Raw genomic sequence first — 8,381 nt, forward strand, 5'->3', positions numbered from 1 at the left:
CCCTATTTGGAGACTTGCTTCTTGCATACCACAACCCATGGGCTGCACTCAGAGAGGAAGTAAGGCAAGAGTCTGGAGCTGTTTTTAGACAATACTTTATTCCATTCCTATCCACAAGGATGATTTAATCTATCTTCTCATGGGCTCTTGAGCTTTCAGCCTTAAACACAAACCCTTGTGCAGAAATCCGCTTTACATGTAGCTTTTCTGGTTGATTTTTGGTTTTTTGTTTTTTTTTTTTTTTTTTTTTTTTTTTTAAGACCATCAGGGTTACAGGGTGGCATGTTTAGGGGTGTCTTTTTTTCAGGAATCTTTGCTGAGGAAGCAGCCCAGCCTCTCTGTCCCCAGGCTGGTTAGGGCCAACATCTTCGTTCATGGGCAAAGCTCCTACTTAAACTCAGTATTGCCCCAGAGTATTTGTGTAAATTTTAGAGAAGGCTTATTCATGCAAGATGTTGTCTTGGCTTCCACTTTTCGAGACAAGGTATTGTTATGAGCAATATTGAAGTATTTTGTCCCATTGTGTGTTGGAGAGAGCTTTCAGATTCTCCCTGGTGAGGAGTTCCTTCAGAGGCAGATGGGGACTTTCTAGTCCATGAAATCTGACCATGTGACAGTGACCTACTCTACTTCCATCAGAGTGATGAAGAGCTAATATCATTCCTGAAATGGATGCCCTTTGCCTGAGCACTCTAATATTATTTCCATCAGAAAGCCAGCAGTGCTTGTTGGTAGCAGCTGCTGTCAGCCTATTTGTCTGAGCAACTACAATGCAGAGGGAATGCAAAATGTAAGCCTCATGACCCAGATTATTGATGTGCTTAAATCCTTGTTGTACAATTTTATATTCTCTTGGGAGTTCAAAAGCTGAGGAAAGCAGAAGTTCAAAATTGCAGAAAGCTGACAGTAGCTGCAGTGGTTCTACCACACTAAATGGAGGCACTGGCAAGGAGAAACCAGCTTAGTATTTTTCAGGTTATATTTTGATCCACTGTAAGCTGGACTGATCAGCAGGGAGGGGAATAACTTCAGTTTATGTCATGTGCATTGAAAATTTGTACATATGAAGGTTTTCCAGAGCTTTGAATAACTTATATTTGTTTTGGTTTAGATATCATGTTCTTAAAAACTATCATTTAATTGTTGGCCAAAGCATTGTATTGGGGAAAGGTGCCTCCAGCTTTCATCTAACCTGTAAAACTTGTTTGGATCCCTTTTAAAGCCCATCAAGTTGGGTTTGGGGTTGGTTATTTTGGTTTGGGTTTTTTTTGTGGGGGGATTTTTTGTCTTTTTTTTTTTTTTTTTTGAGAGAGAGAGAGCTTGGTACAAGGAATCATCATGGCACACAATTTTGGTAGGATCCTTATTGTCCAGCGAAATAGCCTATAGCTGCCTCTGTGGACTTATTTGTGTCATGGGGATTATAAATACATGTTGCATTTATAGTGGAGTCTTCATGATACCATTGCACTTCAAAATGACACAACAGCAACTAGCTAGACAGAAGAATGTTAGTTTTCTCCCTTCCAGGTCTTCCAGGTTTCATTGCCTTTTAGAAGTTTACTGACATGTTGAATATCGAGTTATGTGCTGCCCTATAGGTTGCTGTTTGACCTCTTGTTCATACAGTAGTTGTCAGCAAGCTAGTGGTGAATGCTTCTAATGCCTGGAAGCCCCCTAACGCCTTATTTTCTTGCTGTTGAGCAAATCCAGGTGTTAGCTGAAGCCCTCATGTCTGCGTTTTTCCCACACTCATTTGTTGCTTAACAGATATCTGTCCATGTTGCTGAACTTTCATTCTGGGTTTGGGAGGCCAGGTTCTGCCCCGTGAAGTTTCTGATGTCACATAGACTCCTGTTTGTGTGCTGTAGGTGCCATGTCATGACATAATGCCTTCTGTGCTGATGTCAACATGGCTGTGCAGTACAAACATTATCCTTACACTGGTGGAATCAGCTTCAAGAAGTGTTTAAATACTCTCTAGAGATGGGAATGGACCTGACATCATCTTCCTGATGGTGTTTTTCAGCTTTTGTTTTTAGGCATTCTTTACTGTGTCAGAAATACAACAGCCTAGAAAGTCAGACCCCCTTTGTATTTGGGCATCTTAACTCTTTCTTAGATCTGACTCTGTCTGAAGCTGTGGATGTAATTAAATAAATATTTAGTCAGAGCCTTTAAAAGCTAGAGGTTTTTTTGTTTGTTTGTTTGTGGGTTTTTTGTTTGTTTGTGGTATTTTTTGTTGTTCTCATAACACCTTAGTCTTGAACACTTCTTACTAGTAAGTAGTCTACTGCTAATAAAAACATTGTCATTAAAATCTGAAGACCATTGCCTGCATTTGTGTGCTAAAGGATAAATGTGTTCTATAGGAGTGCATGGGTAACTCAGCAACCTCAATATCTTAGCTTGTCCCTTAAATATTCTTGATCCTCAGAACATCAGTTTGTGCATATTTTGGGTTTTATTTCCTCATCAACATTTTTTAGTTTTCAAATTGTCTCCATCTGAGCATTTCACACCTAATGCTGTGAAACAAGATAAGGAGCAAGGGCATCCTTTAGGATGAAGTTCTGAGACTTATCTTTCCAGGTGTGTATTTTAGAAATAGCACTGCAGCATTTGTTTAATACTGGCTTTGTATTTTGCAGAGCCACTGAAATGGGATAAATCACTGTGAGAATTTTATTAAAAAAATCTATGGCTTCTCACTGAAACAAACTCAGACCCTTTTTGTGGTGAGAAAGAAGAATGTATGCAGAATTCCTGAGAAAAACCCCACTATTTTCCTCCCAGTGTGACTTGGCATGAACACAAGCTATTCCACAGGCATATATAAAATAGAAATTAATGAGAAAAATCAGATGTTACTAAGAACAAGTATAACACTACTGCAGTTTCTGCTGGGGTTTTGTTTTTTGTTTACTTCCTTGGGATGTTTTAATGAAACAAGCTGATTAGGTCATGATGAGCAGTCACAGGACAGAGAGCTTTTTAAGGTACAAAGTGGCCTCCTTATCTCCCTTCTTATCATTACTAAAGCTAAGATGACTGATGTGGCATTTTGGCAGAGCCAGAGCTTCTGCTGCAACCTCTGGCTAAAAAGCTGCTTAAAGCTCTTAAGCTTTTCCTCCCTCATTTTTCAGGCTGTGCTTCATATTATGACTCTACTCATCTCTGTTTTGGTTCCCAACATGTGTCCCATGTGGTCATGTCATTATCCCCTGCTCTTCATCTCTTACAGCACTGATTTAATGGTCTCATTTGCAACCCAACATCATCTATCCCACGGCTGTCCACTCTGTGATTTGTCTCAGTCCTTATGTCCACTTGACAAGTTGCTGAAAAGGTCCTTTTCCTATTATTTTTAATGGGATTTGGTTCCCTTGTTCTGCTTTCTCTTTCCAATCATTCTGGGCCTTTTATTTATTCAGCAAGCATAGACAAAAATGTCTTGACTTTCAAGACATCCTACCTGATGCTGAAGTTGTGCCATCCCCATCCTATCAGTACCATGACTATTTAGAGCCCAGACACTGAAAACTTCCAGCAAATAACCATTTTCTATGTCTCTTCTTGCTGGAAGCTGCCCAAAACCTCCAACACGATCACTTTGTTGTTGCCATTCAAAGCACTTCTTCAATACCTGAGAACATACCTAAAATACCTCAAACTTCCCTGGGAAAAGGAAGGCTACTCAGGCCTGGTTCATGACATCTTCTTCATCTTTTTACCTTCTAAATTATAAGTGAGTCAGCCCCATCTATCAGTTCCAGCACAACCGGAGTCTCTTATTACTGCTCAGATGTATGTAGAAGATGATCAAGAAATCATAATAGTAGATCACAATAAGTGACAATAAAATAACGGGGAAAATGCACTTTGCATTAAAGCATGTGCATGAACATGCAGGCATTGTCTTGAAGGAAAAAAAGATGCATGCCTAGTGGAAGGTAGTGTACAACAAGAGAGACAGAGCAGTCTGGACCTGAAGGGTACCACCCACCCACGTATGTTTGGTAAAAAGCCAGCTCTGCCTCCTGGATTTTATTTTTCTCACTGAGGTACATGTTGCTTTTAAATAAACATGATTATACCCTATGTGGAGCTGCAGCTCAGTCCAAGCACTAAAAATAGCAGGCAGAAAAGTAGAGACTTCAATTAGATGCATACTGCTCAACAATTTAACTTCTAATTGGCTTGTGGTTATCCCCCAACTAGGAACCAAGCCTGTTGTGTTTAAAGGATTCACAGTCTAGCAAAACAGGGACCCAAAATTAATTTTTTTTTTTTTTAAAGTCTATTGACCAAAAAAAGAGACCTAAGTGTTGCATGTCGAGGAACTTGCATGTTTGTGTCACTTACCTTTAGATTACAGCTATTCTGCAGCTAGTCTCACAGTTGCGTATTTAACAGTAAGGTTCAGCTCCACATCCTCTCCTCAACTCCATTTCTGTGGCCCTACAAGTATTTTTGAGGTTAGATTTGGTTCCTGATTCAGGTTGTGGTGCAGTACTGCAGGAACAATGATCAGAGGCATCCCAAGAGCATCTTGATTTCCACCTTCCACTGCTGCAATGCAAAGTCTATTTTCCTTTCAGCTAGCAACAACAGAGTCTCTATCATCTTCGTTCCCTTAATTTTTGTCTATATTTAATTCTTCTTGTTGACTCAGCCTAGAAGCAGTAGCACTCTGTGTGTGGTTTGCCATGACATCAAGATGTGATGCCTGTGCCTAGGAAAACTTGTGCTGTATTGCAGCTGGTTGCACACACACACGTAACACAAAGTGGTCTTCAGCATCACAGGAGTCATTTGTCAGATGCTGACATTACTTTTTTTTTTTTTTTTCCAGGATACAGCAATAGTCTTTTCCTGCCCTTATTTCCAAGCCACTTTTCCCCCTAACTCAACATTCACAGAAAATGTCTACCATAGTCCCATGATCATGAAGGCTTGGTTTTGTACGTGTGACTGACTTAACTGGAGCAAAACTTGACAGTTAAAAAAAAACAAACCCAACATAATCTGTAAATAAAAGTAGCATGTGCATTATTATATACACTATACAGGGTTGGAAGGTAAATTCTGGGTGTCTTTCCCCAGTACTGCACCCCAGGGATTATCTAAGTAAGCATTTACACAACCATATTGGGGAATAGAGCAACAAATAGCATCGTGTTTGGCCTGGATAGGCTGAAATTAAATTCAACCCTTCTTCTGAAAACCGTGTCCCAACAGCCAGCCCTTCCTTGTGTGAGTAGGTTTCACTCAGCAAGAAGCATCCCAGAAACCACCATGGCCTGAATGGTTTCAATTTTGCATTATTCAGTGGAATTCAGTCCTATAATTATCTGACTTCTTGCCAGCAATGTCCTCTTACCCAAGGTTATCACACAGGGTGGGATAACAATGACAATGATGGGTGTTCTGGCCATATTCTTACACTGAAAGTGGAACTATGTCTGGTGTCACAGTGGTTCATAGAAAGAAAAGGCAAGGGCCTAGCTGTCTTTGAACTGCTTATGAATTAAGTAGTAATGAAGCTACAGTAAGTAGAAGGGTACAACTTTGGGGAAATAATCGTGAGTAATATAGCTAACACCCATGGGGCAGCTCAGCATAAAGAGCAGAAAGACAGTAAATAAATCAGTACAGCATTTCATTCCCCACAGAAAACTTTTTCTAACATACGACAGCTTTTTTTTACTCATAGGCTTGATATCTATTAATTTCCTGCATCAGGTGTTTCGTCATAATTAATTAAAAAAAAAAAATTTAATCATACCTCCAGCTGATGCGTTGTTTGGTTTGGTTTGGTTTTTGCGAAATAGGGTTTATTATACTCTACAAGCAGTTAATTCAAAGCACAGAGCTGAAATAATGATTACATTAAATACAGCTTGATAATTTGCCAAGGGATGCTTTTAGTCCTAAAATGCAAGACCACTTCATCATGAAGTGGTGACACTCCTGCTATGTGGCCAACACCTAGGGAGGCTCCCATTTGAAATTGCTTTCTTGCCAGTCGCTACATGTCTGGGCTTGTTTTTTCTTTAACTTCTGTAATTTCAAAGAAGAAAACTGAGTAACAGCAAAGCTGCATGAAGGTCCATCCTCTGACTGTATACAGCATCTGCACAAGTTGCTTATAAAGATAGGCATTGCACTGCCATACACTCAGTCACCATACACCTGTATGAGTAGTGGTCATTCTGGCAGTGCAAGGCCCAGAGGGTTCTACCACTACAACTGTCTTGTTGAATAAGTTCATCCCTTCATCAACATGTTTGTTGTCAAGTGTCCTAGGTAAGCTGGAAAAAAAGTGGAAATTATTTCATTGCCCACAATGGGAACAAGAATAATGCCTATAATTGTAGGTGAACACACTTTATTTAATCTTTTAATTTTTAGGGCCAAAATCTTGAATGCAAAGCTTCGGCATCTTCTAATAGAGATTGTTTGCCAGAGTGCCTCCAGGTCTAGTATCCAGAGGTATGAACTGGAGAGCCAACGTGCCACTCCTGGCCACTACCATAAGCCCATTGCCTTCCTGGGGTTTCAAGCAGCAAACTGGTTCCAGCTCACATTTTGATATCCAGCTCTCTTAAAGACTTTCCAGCCTAAGAAGGAGAGATGTCTGCTGCTACTACATTAGCTCCTCTGACAAATGCAGAAGTAGCTAAATAACAGGACCAGGAAATAACTACCCAGCCACTAGCCAAGCTCTAACCCGCTTGAATAGTTTTCAAGCCCAATTTACTAAAAATTGTGATCTGGAGTTAAACATAGTAAGATGCAAATAACACAGGGCAAGAGCTGGCTCGGGTTGGATCTTTGCTTTGGTTTGCAGACCTTGGAATAACTCTCCCTGTTTATTTGGTGCTGGGAAGCATGGAGGGACTTCTGGGGGTTGCAGATGCTCAGCACCTCCCAGGAGTTGCTCCACATTTTGCAGTATCAGGCCCTTGATAGTAGGTTACCAGTTCTGCAGGGCACATACAGTATACTTAGGGATGTGTTGAAATGAGAGACTGCAGATGAATAGATTTCGCCCAGGATCCTTTCATTAAAGCCTGGATGGACACGCAGGCAAACTGAATCCCATAGCTGTGGAACATGAGGAAGCTGTTTCCAAACCCTGTTATTGGGGATCCCAGTGTGGAAAGGCTTGGCCTACCGCACTAAAATGCCATCACCATTTCAGTCCTGTCCGGATGGCTTTTGGTCATGGCCAGTAGGGTGGAGCACCCCAAAATTCACCCTGTGTTGACTCCTTGCCCTTTGCTAGGTGAGGTTGAAGGTGTAAGAAGAAGCTACAGGAGAACAAGACTTCCCATAATGAAATAGTTGGAGTTTTGACCATGAAATGCTCTGGATTTTAGCTCACTGCTATTTTTTTCCTTTTTTTTTTTTTTTTCCTTCACAAACAGAAGGAGTTGATGCTCCCTTTCAGCAGCATCATTACCTGGCACAGTTAATTTTTCTTCAAGAGAGACCATGCAAGCTCATTTCAGTTTGGGACCCATGTAGGTGAGCAAAGGGGAGGCCATGCCCAAGATAGGGTTTGGGGTATCTGGCTATGCCCATGGATTTGTGGTGTTCACGCATTTTCCAAATTAGGTGTAGAGGAGAAAAGTTTTTTTAAAGGAGATTATACAGAAAAAGAAGCTAGTAGGGCATGGGCATCCCAAGTGTCCTTGAGCAGTTAATCTGATGGCTTTTATCAAACTTCTGTCTCGAAATGCTGGATTCACTGGTATTGAACAGTGAAGATGCGATGTTGCCTCAGGTAAAGAAAAATACAGGACTTGCTGCATCAGAAATACAAATTAAATTTCTGGGGTCAAGAAGGGATTAAACCCTCAGATCAGTCCAAAATCCCCACTATTTAGAGTTAGGAATTTTAATGTTGCACTGAAAGCACCAAAAGCCTCATTCTCCACAAGAGGCCCAGTTTTGTTGGATCATGATGGTGTGTCTAGAAGGTGAACTCAAGTCGTCACCACCAACTCCAGTCTGGTTTTCTCCGTACAGGACAAATCTTAACTGGGCAAGTCAGTCTGTCATGAATGTGTGACGCTTCTAAAATCAAAAGGGTTTGAAATACACAATTTTAAACTGTAACAGGGCAAGTCAGCAATTTGCTGGTTAGTAATATACTTACAAATTCTGGAAGTTGTGCACCTAGAAGACAGCGACTGCCAGCAGCTTTTGGGATGCAGCACTCAGGTGCTCAGGGCCCCACAGCATCTTGTAAAGGCAAACAGTTTGTTCATCAGACACTTTTATTTACTTGTTCATGTATTACGAAAGAGTCTTATGGGTTTGAAATGAGACGAAAATCCACTCTAGGATTTTCACAGTGACCCAACAGCCAG

Source organism: Psittacula echo (assembly GCF_963264785.1).
Source record: "Psittacula echo genome assembly, chromosome: 6".
Taxonomy (NCBI): domain Eukaryota; kingdom Metazoa; phylum Chordata; class Aves; order Psittaciformes; family Psittacidae; genus Psittacula; species Psittacula echo.